This window comes from Pan troglodytes, chromosome 8 (genome assembly GCF_028858775.2).
Source record: "Pan troglodytes isolate AG18354 chromosome 8, NHGRI_mPanTro3-v2.0_pri, whole genome shotgun sequence".
NCBI classification, from domain to species: Eukaryota; Metazoa; Chordata; class Mammalia; order Primates; family Hominidae; genus Pan; species Pan troglodytes.
Genome location: NC_072406.2, coordinates 53,210,147 through 53,224,668, shown reverse-complemented (window position 1 = coordinate 53,224,668; position 14,522 = coordinate 53,210,147).

Below are 14,522 nucleotides of genomic sequence, written 5' to 3'. Positions count from 1 at the left end.
TTGAGGCCTTCGTTGGAAACGGGATTTCTCAGGTAAATGCTAGACAGATGAATTCCCAGTAACTTCTTTGTGTTGTGTGTATTCAACTCACAGAGTTGAACCTTTCTTTAGACAGAGCAGATTTGAAACACTCTTTTTGTGGGTTTTACAAGTGGAGATTTCAAGCGAATTGAGGCCAATCTTAGAAATCGAAATATCTTTTTATAAAAACCAGACAGAATCATTCTCAGAAACCACTTTGTGATGTGTGCATTCAACTCACAGAGTTAAACCTTTCTTTTCATAGAGCAGTTTGGAAACCCTCTGTTTCTTAAGTCTGCAAGGGGATATTTAAACCTCTTTGAGGCCTTCGTTGGAAACGGTATTTCTTATATAATGCTAGACAGATGAATTCTCAGTAACTTCTTTGTGTTGTGTGTATTCAACTCACAGAGTTGAACCTTTCTTTAGACAGAGCAGATTTGAAACACTCTTTTTGTGGATTTTACAAGTGGAGATTTCAAGCGATTTGAGGCCAATTGTATTAAAGGAAATATCTTCGTTTAAAAACTAGACAGAACCATTCTCAGAAACTACTTTGTGATGTGTGCGTTCAACTCACAGAGATTAACCTTTCTTTTCATAGAGCAGTTTGGAAACACTCTGTTTGTTAAGTTTGCAAGAGGATATTTGGACCCCTTTGAGGCCTTCGTTGGAAACGGGATTTCTCAGTTAAATGCTAGACAGATGAATTCCCAGTAACTTCTTTGTGTTGTGTGTATTCAACTCACAGAGTTGAACCTTCCTTGAGACAGAGCAGTTTTGAAACACTCTTTTTGTGGAATTTGCAAGTGGAGATTTCAAGCGATTTGAGGCCAATCTTAGAAATCGAAATATCTTTGTATAAAAACCAGACAGAATCATTCTCAGAAACCACTTTGTGATGTGTGCATTCAACACAGAGAGTTTAAACTTTGTTTTCATAGAGCAGTTTGGAAACACTCTGTTTCTTAAGTCTGCAAGGGGATATTTAAACCTCTTTGAGGCCTTCGTTGGAAACGGGATTTCTTCATATAAAGCTAGACAGATGAATTCTCAGTAACTTCTTTGTGTTGTGTGTATTCAACTCACAGAGTTGAACCTTTCTTTAGACAGAGCAGATTTGAAACACTCTTTTTGTGGATTTTAAAAGTGGAGATTTCAAGCGATTTGAGGCCAATTGTATTAAAGGAAATATCTTCATTTAAAAACTAGACAGAATCATTCTCAGAAACTACTTTGTGATGTGTGCGTTCAACTCACAGAGTTTCACCTTTCTTTTCATAGAGCAGTTTGGAAACACTCTGTTTGTTAAGTTTGCAAGAGGCTATTTGGACCACTTTGAGGCCTTCGTTGGAAACGGGATTTCTCAGTTAAATGCTAGACAGATGAATTCCCAGTAACTTCTTTGTGTTGTGTGTATTCAACTCACAGAATTGAATCTTCCTTGAGACAGAGCAGTTTGGAAACACTCTTTTTGTGGAATTTGCAAGTGGAGATTTCAAGCGATTTGAGGCCGGTCTTAGAAATTGAAATATCTTTGTATAAAAACTAGACAGAATCATTCTCAGAAACCACTTTGTGATGTGTGCGTTCAACTCACAGAGTTTCACCTTTCTTTTCATAGAGCAGTTTGGAAAGACTCTGTTTCTTAAGTTTGCAAGGGGATATTTGGACCCCTTTGAGGCCTTCGTTGGAAACGGGATTTCTCAGTTAAATGCTAGACAGATGAATTCCCAGTAACTTCTTTGTGTTGTGTGTATTCAACTCACAGAGTTGAATCTTCCTTGAGACAGAGCAGTTTTCAAACACTCTTTTTGTGGAATTTGCAAGTGGAGATTTCAAGCGATTTGAGGCCAATTTAGAAATCGAAATATCTTTGTATAAAAACTAGACAGAATCATTCTCAGAAACCAGTTTGTGATGTGTGCGTTCAACTCACAGAGTTTAATCTTTCTTTTCATAGAGCAGTTTGGAAACACTCTGTTTCTTAAGTCTGCAAGGGGATATTTAGACATCCTTGAGGCCTTCGTTGGAAACGGGATTTCTTCATATAAAGCTAGACAGATGAATTCTCAGTAACTTCTTTGTGTTGTGTGTATTCAACTGACAGAGTTGAACCTTTCTTTAGACAGAGCAGATTTGAAACACTCTTTTTGTGGATTTTACAGGTGGAGATTTCAAGCGATTTGAGGCCAATTGTATTAAAGGAAATATCTTCGTTTAAAAACTAGACAGAACCATTCTCAGAAACTACTTTGTGATGTGTGCGTTCAACTCACAGAGTTTCACCTTTCTTTTCATAGAGCAGTTTGGAAACACTCTGTTTGTTAAGTTTGCAAGAGGATATTTGGACCCCTTTGAGGCCTTCGTTGGAAACGGGATTTCTCAGGTAAATGCTAGACAGATGAATTCCCAGTAACTTCCTTGTGTTGTGTGTATTGAACTCACAGAGTTGACCCTTCCTTCAGACAGAGCAGTTTTGAAACACTCTTTTTGTGGAATTTGCAAGTGGAGATTTCAACCGATTTGAGGCCAATCTTAGAAATCGAAATATCTTTGTATAAAAACTAGACAGAATCATTCTCAGAAACCAGTTTGTGATGTGTGCGTTAAACTCACAGAGTTTAATCTTTCTTTTCATAGAGCAGTTTGGAAACACTCTGTTTCTTAAGTCTGCAAGGGGATATTTAGACCTCCTTGAGGCCTTCGTTGGAAAAGGGATTTCTTCATATAAAGCTAGACAGATGAATTCTCAGTAACTTCTTTGTGTTGTGTGTATTCAACTCACAGAGTTGAACCTTTCTTTAGACAGAGCAGATTTGAAACACTCTTTTTGTGGATTTTACAAGTGGAGATTTCAAGCGATTTGAGGCCAATTGTATTAAAGGAAATATCTTCGTTTAAAAACTAGACAGAACCATTCTCAGTAACTACTTTGTGATGTGTGCGTTCAACTCACAGAGTTGCACCTTTATTTTCATAGAGCGGTTTGGAAAAACTCTGTTAAGTTTGCAAGAGGATATTTGGACCCCTTTGAGGCCTTCGTTGGAAACGGGATTTCTCAGGTAAATGCTAGACAGATGAATTCCCAGTAACTTCTTTGTGTTGTGTGTATTCAACTCACAGAGTTGAACCTTTCTTTAGACAGAGCAGATTTGAAACACTCTTTTTGTGGGTTTTACAAGTGGAGATTTCAAGCGAATTGAGGCCAATCTTAGAAATCGAAATATCTTTTTATAAAAACCAGACAGAATCATTCTCAGAAACCACTTTGTGATGTGTGCATTCAACTCACAGAGTTAAACCTTTCTTTTCATAGAGCAGTTTGGAAACCCTCTGTTTCTTAAGTCTGCAAGGGGATATTTAAACCTCTTTGAGGCCTTCGTTGGAAACGGTATTTCTTATATAAAGCTAGACAGATGAATTCTCAGTAACTTCTTTGTGTTGTGTGTATTCAACTCACAGAGTTGAACCTTTCTTTAGACAGAGCAGATTTGAAACACTCTTTTTGTGGATTTTACAAGTGGAGATTTCAAGCGATTTGAGGACAATTGTATTAAAGGAAATATCTTCATTGAAAAACTAGACAGAATCATTCTCCGAAACTACTTTGTGATGTGTGCGTTCAACTCACAGAGCTTCACCTTTCTTTTCATAGAGCAGTTTGGAAACACTCTGTTTGTTAAGTTTGCAAGAGGATATTTGGACCACTTTGAGGCCTTCGTTGGGAACGGGATTTCTCAGTTAAATGCTAGACAGATGAATTCACAGTAACTTCTTTGTGTTGTGTGTATTCAACTCACAGAGTTGAATCTTCCTTGAGACAGAGCAGTTTTGAAACACTCTTTTTGTGGAATTTGCAAGTGGAGATTTCAAGCGATTTGAGGCCAGTCTTAGAAATCGAAACATCTTTGTATAAAAACTAGACAGAATCATTCTCAGAAACCACTTTGTGATGTGTGCGTTCAACTCACAGAGTTTAACCTTTCTTTCCATAGAGCAGTTTGGAAACACTCTGTTTCTTAAGTCTGCAAGGAGATACTTAGACCTCCTTGAGGCCTTCGTTGGAAACGGGATTTCTTCATATAAAGCTAGACAGATGAATTCTCAGTAACTTCTTTGTGTTGTGTGTATTCAACTCACAGAGTTGAACCTTTCTTTACACAGAGCAGATTTGAAACACTCTTTTTGTGGATTTTACAAGTGGAGATTTCAAGCGATTTGAGGCCAATTGTATTAAAGGAGATATCTTCGTTTAAAAACTAGACAGAACCATTCTCAGAAACTTCTTTATGATGTGTGCGTTCAACTAACAGAGTTTCACCTTTCTTTTCATAGAGCAGTTTGGAAAGACTCTGTTTGTTAAGTTTGCAAGGGGATATTTGGACCCCTTTGAGGCCTTCGTTGGAAACGGGATTTCTCAGTTAAATCCTAGACACATGAATTCCCAGTAACTTCTTTGTGTTGTGTGTATTCAACTCACAGAATTGAACCTTCCTTTAGACAGAGCAGTTTTGAAACACTCTTTTTGTGGAATTTGCAAGTGGAGATTTCAAGCGATTTGAGGCCAATCTTAGAAATCGAAATGTCTTTGTATAAAAACCAGACAGAATCATTCTCAGAAACCACTTTGTGATGGGTGCATTCAACACAGAGAGTTTCAACTTTCTTTTCATAGAGCAGTTTGGAAACACTCTGTTTCTTAAGTCTGCAAGGGGATATTTAGACCTCCTTGAGGCCTTCGTTGGAAACGGGATTTCTTCATATAAAGCTAGACAGATGAATTCTCAGTAACTTCTTTGTGTTGTGTGTATTCAACTCACAGAGTTGAACCTTTCTTTAGACAGAGCAGATTTGAAACACTCTTTTTGTGGATTTTACAAGTGGAGATTTCAAGCGATTTGAGGCCAATTGTATTAAAGGAGATATCTTCGTTTAAAAACTAGACAGAACCATTCTCAGAAACTTCTTTATGATGTGTGCGTTCAACTCACAGAGTTTCACCTTTCTTTTCATAGAGCAGTTTGGAAAGACTCTGTTTGTTAAGTTTGCAAGGGGATATTTGGACCCCTTTGAGGCCTTCGTTGGAAACGGGATTTCTCAGTTAAATCCTAGACACATGAATTCCCAGTAACTTCTTTGTGTTGTGTGTATTCAACTCACAGAATTGAACCTTCCTTTAGACAGAGCAGTTTTGAAACACTCTTTTTGTGGAATTTGCAAGTGGAGATTTCAAGCGATTTGAGGCCAATCTTAGAAATCGAAATATCTTTGTATAAAAACCAGACAGAATCATTCTCAGAAACCACTTTGTGATGGGTGCATTCAACACAGAGAGTTTCAACTTTCTTTTCATAGAGCAGTTTGGAAACACTCTGTTTCTTAAGTCTGCAAGGGGATATTTAGACCTCCTTGAGGCCTTCGTTGGAAACGGGATTTCTTCATATAAAGCTAGACAGATGAATTCTCAGTAACTTCTTTGTGTTGTGTGTATTCAACTCACAGAGTTGAACCTTTCTTTAGACAGAGCAGATTTGAAACCCTCTTTTTGTGGATTTTACAAGTGGAGATTTCAAGCGATTTGAGGCCAATTGTATTAAAGGAAATATCTTCGTATAAAACTAGACAGAACCATTCTCAGAAACTACTTTGTGATGTGTGCGTTCAACTCACAGAGATTAACCTTTCTTTTCATAGAGCAGTTTGGAAACACTCTGTTTGTTAAGTTTGCAAGAGGATATTTGGACCCCTTTGAGGCCTTCGTTGGAAACGGGATTTCTCAGTTAAATGCTAGACAGATGAATTCCCAGTAACTTCTTTGTGTTGTGTGTATTCAACTCACAGAGTTGAACCTTCCTTGAGACAGAGCAGTTTTGAAACACTCTTTTTGTGGAATTTGCAAGTGGAGATTTCAAGCGATTTGAGGCCAATCTTAGAAATCGAAATATCTTTGTATAAAAACCAGACAGAATCATTCTCAGAAACCACTTTGTGATGTGTGCATTCAACACAGAGAGTTTAAACTTTCTTTTCATAGAGCAGTTTGGAAACACTCTGTTTCTTAAGTCTGCAAGGGGATATTTAAAACTCTTTGAGGCCTTCGTTGGAAACGGGATTTCTTCATATAAAGCTAGACAGATGAATTCTCAGTAACTTCTTTGTGTTGTGTGTATTCAACTCACAGTGTTGAACCTTTCTTTAGACAGAGCAGATTTGAAACACTCTTTTTGTGGATTTTAAAAGTGGAGATTTCAAGCGATTTGAGGCCAATTGTATTAAAGGAAATATCTTCATTTAAAAACTAGACAGAATCATTCTCAGAAACTACTTTGTGATGTGTGCGTTCAACTCACAGAGTTTCACCTTTCTTTTCATAGAGCAGTTTGGAAACACTCTGTTTGTTAAGTTTGCAAGAGGATATTTGGACCACTTTGAGGCCTTCGTTGGAAACGGGATTTCTCAGTTAAATGCTAGACAGATGAATTCCCAGTAACTTCTTTGTGTTGTGTGTATTCAACTCACAGAATTGAATCTTCCTTGAGACAGAGCAGTTTGGAAACACTCTTTTTGTGGAATTTGCAAGTGGAGATTTCAAGCGATTTGAGGCCGGTCTTAGAAATTGAAATATCTTTGTATAAAAACTAGACAGAATCATTCTCAGAAACCACTTTGTGATGTGTGCGTTCAACTCACAGAGTTTCACCTTTCTTTTCATAGAGCAGTTTGGAAAGACTCTGTTTGTTAAGTTTGCAAGGGGATATTTGGACCCCTTTGAGGCCTTCGTTGGAAACGGGATTTCTCAGTTAAATGCTAGACAGATGAATTCCCAGTAACTTCTTTGTGTTGTGTGTATTCAACTCACAGAGTTGAATCTTCCTTGAGACAGAGCAGTTTTCAAACACTCTTTTTGTGGAATTTGCAAGTGGAGATTTCAAGCGATTTGAGGCCAATTTAGAAATCGAAATATCTTTGTATAAAAACTAGACAGAATCATTCTCAGAAACCAGTTTGTGATGTGTGCGTTCAACTCACAGAGTTTAATCTTTCTTTTCATAGAGCAGTTTGGAAACACTCTGTTTCTTAAGTCTGCAAGGGGATATTTAAAACTCTTGGAGGCCTTCGTTGGAAACGGGATTTCTTCATATAAAGCTAGACAGATGAATTCTCAGTAACTTCTTTGTGTTGTGTGTATTCAACTCACAGAGTTGAACCTTTCTTTAGACGGAGCAGATTTGAAACACTCTTTTTGTGGATTTTAAAAGTGGAGATTTCAAGCGATTTGAGGCCAATTGTATTAAAGGAAATATCTTCATTTAAAAACTAGACAGAATCATTCTCAGAAACTACTTTGTGATGTGTGCGTTCAACTCACAGAGTTTCACCTTTCTTTTCATAGAGCAGTTTGGAAACACTCTGTTTGTTAAGTTTGCAAGAGGATATTTGGACCACTTTGAGGCCTTCGTTGGAAACGGGATTTCTCAGTTAAATGCTAGACAGATGAATTCCCAGTAACTTGTGTTGTGTGTATTCAACTCACAGAATTGAATCTTCCTTGAGACAGAGCAGTTTGGAAACACTCTTTTTGTGGAATTTGCAAGTGGAGATTTCAAGCGATTTGAGGCCGGTCTTAGAAATTGAAATATCTTTGTATAAAAACTAGACAGAATCATTCTCAGAAACCACTTTGTGATGTGTGCGTTCAACTCACAGAGTTTCACCTTTCTTTTCATAGAGCAGTTTGGAAACACTCTGTTTGTTAAGTTTGCAAGAGGATATTTGGACCACTTTGAGGCCTTCGTTGGAAACGGGATTTCTCATTTAAATGCTAGACAGATGAATTCCCAGTAACTTCTTTGTGTTGTGTGTATTCAACTCACAGAGTTGAATCTTCCTTGAGACAGAGTGGTTTTGAAACACTCTTTTTGTGGAATTTGCAATTGGAGATTTCAAGCGATTTGAGGCCAATCTTAGAAATCGAAATATCTTTGTATAAAAACTAGACAGAATCATTCTCAGAAACCAGTTTGTGATGTGTGCGTTCAACTCACAGAGTTTAATCTTTCTTTTCATAGAGCAGTTTGGAAACACTCTGTTTCTTAAGTCTGCAAGGGGATATTTAGACATCCTTGAGGCCTTCGTTGGAAACGGGATTTCTTCATATAAAGCTAGACAGATGAATTCTAAGTAACTTCTTTGTGTTGTGTGTATTCAACTGACAGAGTTGAACCTTTCTTTAGACAGAGCAGATTTGAAACACTCTTTTTGTGGATTTTACAGGTGGAGATTTCAAGCGATTTGAGGCCAATTGTATTAAAGGAAATATCTTCGTTTAAAAACTAGACAGAACCATTCTCAGAAACTACTTTGTGATGTGTGCGTTCAACTCACAGAGTTTCACCTTTCTTTTCATAGAGCAGTTTGGAAACACTCTGTTTGTTAAGTTTGCAAGAGGATATTTGGACCCCTTTGAGGCCTTCGTTGGAAACGGGATTTCTCAGGTAAATGCTAGACAGATGAATTCCCAGTAACTTCCTTGTGTTGTGTGTATTCAACTCACAGAGTTGACCCTTCCTTCAGACAGAGCAGTTTTGAAACACTCTTTTTGTGGAATTTGCAAGTGGAGATTTCAACCGATTTGAGGCCAATCTTAGAAATCGAAATATCTTTGTATAAAAACTAGACAGAATCATTCTCAGAAACCAGTTTGTGATGTGTGCGTTCAACTCACAGAGTTTAATCTTTCTTTTCATAGAGCAGTTTGGAAACACTCTGTTTCTTAAGTCTGCAAGGGGATATTTAGACCTCCTTGAGGCCTTCGTTGGAAAAGAGATTTCTTCATATAAAGCTAGACAGATGAATTCTCAGTAACTTCTTTGTGTTGTGTGTATTCAACTCACAGAGTTGAACCTTTCTTTAGACAGAGCAGATTTGAAACACTCTTTTTGTGGATTTTACAAGTGGAGATTTCAAGCGATTTGAGGCCAATTGTATTAAAGGAAATATCTTCGTTTAAAAACTAGAGAGAACCATTCTCAGTAACTACTTTGTGATGTGTGCGTTCAACTCACAGAGTTGCACCTTTATTTTCATAGAGCGGTTTGGAAAAACTCTGTTAAGTTTGCAAGAGGATATTTGGACCACTTTGAGCCCTTCGTTGGAAACGGGATTTCTCAGGTAAATGCTAGACAGATGAATTCCCAGTAACTTCTTTGTGTTGTGTGTATTCAACTCACAGAGTTGAACCTTTCTTTAGACAGAGCAGATTTGAAACACTCTTTTTGTGGGTTTTACAAGTGGAGATTTCAAGCGAATTGAGGCCAATCTTAGAAATCGAAATATCTTTTTATAAAAACCAGACAGAATCATTCTCAGAAACCACTTTGTGATGTGTGCATTCAACTCACAGAGTTAAACCTTTCTTTTCATAGAGCAGTTTGGAAACCCTCTGTTTCTTAAATCTGCAAGGGGATATTTAAACCTCTTTGAGGCCTTCGTTGGAAACGGTATTTCTTATATAAAGCTAGACAGATGAATTCTCAGTAACTTCTTTGTGTTGTGTGTATTCAACTCACAGAGTTGAACCTTTCTTTAGACAGAGCAGATTTGAAACACTCTTTTTGTGGATTTTACAAGTGGAGATTTCAAGCGATTTGAGGCCAATTGTATTAAAGGAAATATCTTCGTTTAAAAACTAGACAGAACCATTCTCAGAAACTACTTTGTGATGTGTGCGTTCAACTCACAGAGATTAACCTTTCTTTTCATAGAGCAGTTTGGAAACACTCTGTTTGTTAAGTTTGCAAGAGGATATTTGGACCCCTTTGAGGCCTTCGTTGGAAACGGGATTTCTCAGTTAAATGCTAGACAGATGAATTCCCAGTAACTTCTTTGTGTTGTGTGTATTCAACTCACAGAGTTGAACCTTCCTTGAGACAGAGCAGTTTTGAAACACTCTTTTTGTGGAATTTGCAAGTGGAGATTTCAAGCGATTTGAGGCCAATCTTAGAAATCGAAATATCTTTGTATAAAAACCAGACAGAATCATTCTCAGAAACCACTTTGTGATGTGTGCATTCAACACAGAGAGTTTAAACTTTCTTTTCATAGAGCAGTTTGGAAACACTCTGTTTCTTAAGTCTGCAAGGGGATATTTAAAACTCTTTGAGACCTTCGTTGGAAACGGAATTTCTTCATATAAAGCTAGACAGATGAATTCTCAGTAACTTCTTTGTGTTGTGTGTATTCAACTCACAGAGTTGAACCTTTCTTTAGACAGAGCAGATTTGAAACACTCTTTTTGTGGATTTTAAAAGTGGAGATTTCAAGCGATTTGAGGCCAATTGTATTAAAGGAAATATCTTCATTTAAAAACTAGACAGAATCATTCTCAGAAACTACTTTGTGATGTGTGCGTTCAACTCACAGAGTTTCACCTTTCTTTTCATAGAGCAGTTTGGAAACACTCTGTTTGTTAAGTTTGCAAGAGGATATTTGGACCACTTTGAGGCCTTCGTTGGAAACGGGATTTCTCAGTTAAATGCTAGACAGATTAATTCCCAGTAACTTCTTTGTGTTGTGTGTATTCAACTCACAGAATTGAATCTTCCTTGAGACAGAGCAGTTTGGAAACACTCTTTTTGTGGAATTTGCAAGTGGAGATTTCAAGCGATTTGAGGCCGGTCTTAGAAATTGAAATATCTTTGTATAAAAACTAGACAGAATCATTCTCAGAAACCACTTTGTGATGTGTGCGTTCAACTCACAGAGTTTCACCTTTCTTTTCATAGAGCAGTTTGGAAAGACTCTGTTTGTTAAGTTTGCAAGGGGATATTTGGACCCCTTTGAGGCCTTCGTTGGAAACGGGATTTCTCAGTTAAATGCTAGACAGATGAATTCCCAGTAACTTCTTTGTGTTGTGTGTATTCAACTCACAGAGTTGAATCTTCCTTGAGACAGAGCAGTTTTCAAACACTCTTTTTGTGGAATTTGCAAGTGGAGATTTCAAGCGATTTGAGGCCAATTTAGAAATCGAAATATCTTTGTATAAAAACTAGACAGAATCATTCTCAGAAACCAGTTTGTGATGTGTGCGTTCAACTCACAGAGTTTAATCTTTCTTTTCATAGAGCAGTTTGGAAACACTCTGTTTCTTAAGTCTGCAAGGGGATATTTAGACATCCTTGAGGCCTTCGTTGGAAACGGGATTTCTTCATATAAAGCTAGACAGATGAATTCTCAGTAACTTCTTTGTGTTGTGTGTATTCAACTGACAGAGTTGAACCTTTCTTTAGACAGAGCACATTTGAAACACTCTTTTTGTGGATTTTACAGGTGGAGATTTCAAGCGATTTGAGGCCAATTGTATTAAAGGAAATATCTTCGTTTAAAAACTAGACAGAACCATTCTCAGAAACTACTTTGTGATGTGTGCGTTCAACTCACAGAGTTTCACCTTTCTTTTCATAGAGCAGTTTGGAAACACTCTGTTTGTTAAGTTTGCAAGAGGATATTTGGACCCCTTTGAGGTCTTCGTTGGAAACGGGATTTCTCAGGTAAATGCTAGACAGATGAATTCCCAGTAACTTCCTTGTGTTGTGTGTATTCAACTCACAGAGTTGACCCTTCCTTCAGACAGAGCAGTTTTGAAACACTCTTTTTGTGGAATTTGCAAGTGGAGATTTCAACCGATTTGAGGCCAATCTTAGAAATCGAAATATCTTTGTATAAAAACTAGACAGAATCATTCTCAGAAACCAGTTTGTGATGTGTGCGTTAAACTCACAGAGTTTAATCTTTCTTTTCATAGAGCAGTTTGGAAACACTCTGTTTCTTAAGTCTGCAAGGGGATATTTAGACCTCCTTGAGGCCTTCGTTGGAAAAGGGATTTCTTCATATAAAGCTAGACAGATGAATTCTCAGTAACTTCTTTGTGTTGTGTGTATTCAACTCACAGAGTTGAACCTTTCTTTAGACAGAGCAGATTTGAAACACTCTTTTTGTGGATTTTACAAGTGGAGATTTCAAGCGATTTGAGGCCAATTGTATTAAAGGAAATATCTTCGTTTAAAAACTAGACAGAACCATTCTCAGTAACTACTTTGTGATGTGTGCGTTCAACTCACAGAGTTGCACCTTTATTTTCATAGAGCGGTTTGGAAAAACTCTGTTAAGTTTGCAAGAGGATATTTGGACCCCTTTGAGGCCTTCGTTGGAAACGGGATTTCTCAGGTAAATGCTAGACAGATGAATTCCCAGTAACTTCTTTGTGTTGTGTGTATTCAACTCACAGAGTTGAACCTTTCTTTAGACAGAGCAGATTTGAAACACTCTTTTTGTGGGTTTTACAAGTGGAGATTTCAAGCGAATTGAGGCCAATCTTAGAAATCGAAATATCTTTTTATAAAAACCAGACAGAATCATTCTCAGAAACCACTTTGTGATGTGTGCATTCAACTCACAGAGTTAAACCTTTCTTTTCATAGAGCAGTTTGGAAACCCTCTGTTTCTTAAGTCTGCAAGGGGATATTTAAACCTCTTTGAGGCCTTCGTTGGAAACGGTATTTCTTATATAATGCTAGACAGATGAATTCTCAGTAACTTCTTTGTGTTGTGTGTATTCAACTCACAGAGTTGAACCTTTCTTTAGACAGAGCAGATTTGAAACACTCTTTTTGTGGATTTTACAAGTGGAGATTTCAAGCGATTTGAGGCCAATTGTATTAAAGGAAATATCTTCGTTTAAAAACTAGACAGAACCATTCTCAGAAACTACTTTGTGATGTGTGCGTTCAACTCACAGAGATTAACCTTTCTTTTCATAGAGCAGTTTGGAAACACTCTGTTTGTTAAGTTTGCAAGAGGATATTTGGACCCCTTTGAGGCCTTCGTTGGAAACGGGATTTCTCAGTTAAATGCTAGACAGATGAATTCCCAGTAACTTCTTTGTGTTGTGTGTATTCAACTCACAGAGTTGAACCTTCCTTGAGACAGAGCAGTTTTGAAACACTCTTTTTGTGGAATTTGCAAGTGGAGATTTCAAGCGATTTGAGGCCAATCTTAGAAATCGAAATATCTTTGTATAAAAACCAGACAGAATCATTCTCAGAAACCACTTTGTGATGTGTGCATTCAACACAGAGAGTTTAAACTTTGTTTTCATAGAGCAGTTTGGAAACACTCTGTTTCTTAAGTCTGCAAGGGGATATTTAAAACTCTTTGAGGCCTTCGTTGGAAACGGGATTTCTTCATATAAAGCTAGACAGATGAATTCTCAGTAACTTCTTTGTGTTGTGTGTATTCAACTCACAGAGTTGAACCTTTCTTTAGACAGAGCAGATTTGAAACACTCTTTTTGTGGATTTTAAAAGTGGAGATTTCAAGCGATTTGAGGCCAATTGTATTAAAGGAAATATCTTCATTTAAAAACTAGACAGAATCATTCTCAGAAACTACTTTGTGATGTGTGCGTTCAACTCACAGAGTTTCACCTTTCTTTTCATAGAGCAGTTTGGAAACACTCTGTTTGTTAAGTTTGCAAGAGGATATTTGGACCACTTTGAGGCCTTCGTTGGAAACGGGATTTCTCAGTTAAATGCTAGACAGATGAATTCCCAGTAACTTCTTTGTGTTGTGTGTGTTCAACTCACAGAATTGAATCTTCCTTGAGACAGAGCAGTTTGGAAACACTCTTTTTGTGGAATTTGCAAGTGGAGATTTCAAGCGATTTGAGGCCGGTCTTAGAAATTGAAATATCTTTGTATAAAAACTAGACAGAATCATTCTCAGAAACCACTTTGTGATGTGTGCGTTCAACTCACAGAGTTTCACCTTTCTTTTCATAGAGCAGTTTGGAAAGACTCTGTTTGTTAAGTTTGCAAGGGGATATTTGGACCCCTTTGAGGCCTTCGTTGGAAACGGGATTTCTCAGTTAAATGCTAGACAGATGAATTCCCAGTAACTTCTTTGTGTTGTGTGTATTCAACTCACAGAGTTGAATCTTCCTTGAGACAGAGCAGTTTTCAAACACTCTTTTTGTGGAATTTGCAAGTGGAGATTTCAAGCGATTTGAGGCCAATCTTAGAAATCGAAATATCTTTGTATAAAAACCAGACAGAATCATTCTCAGAAACCACTTTGTGATGTGTGCATTCAACACAGAGAGTTTAAACTTTGTTTTCATAGAGCAGTTTGGAAACACTCTGTTTCTTAAGTCTGCAAGGGGATATTTAAAACTCTTTGAGGCCTTCGTTGGAAACGGGATTTCTTCATATAAAGCTAGACAGATGAATTCTCAGTAACTTCTTTGTGTTGTGTGTATTCAACTCACAGAGTTGAACCTTTCTTTAGACAGAGCAGATTTGAAACACTCTTTTTGTGGATTTTAAAAGTGGAGATTTCAAGCGATTTGAGGCCAATTGTATTAAAGGAAATATCTTCATTTAAAAACTAGACAGAATCATTCTCAGAAACTACTTTGTGATGTGTGCGTTCAACTCACAGAG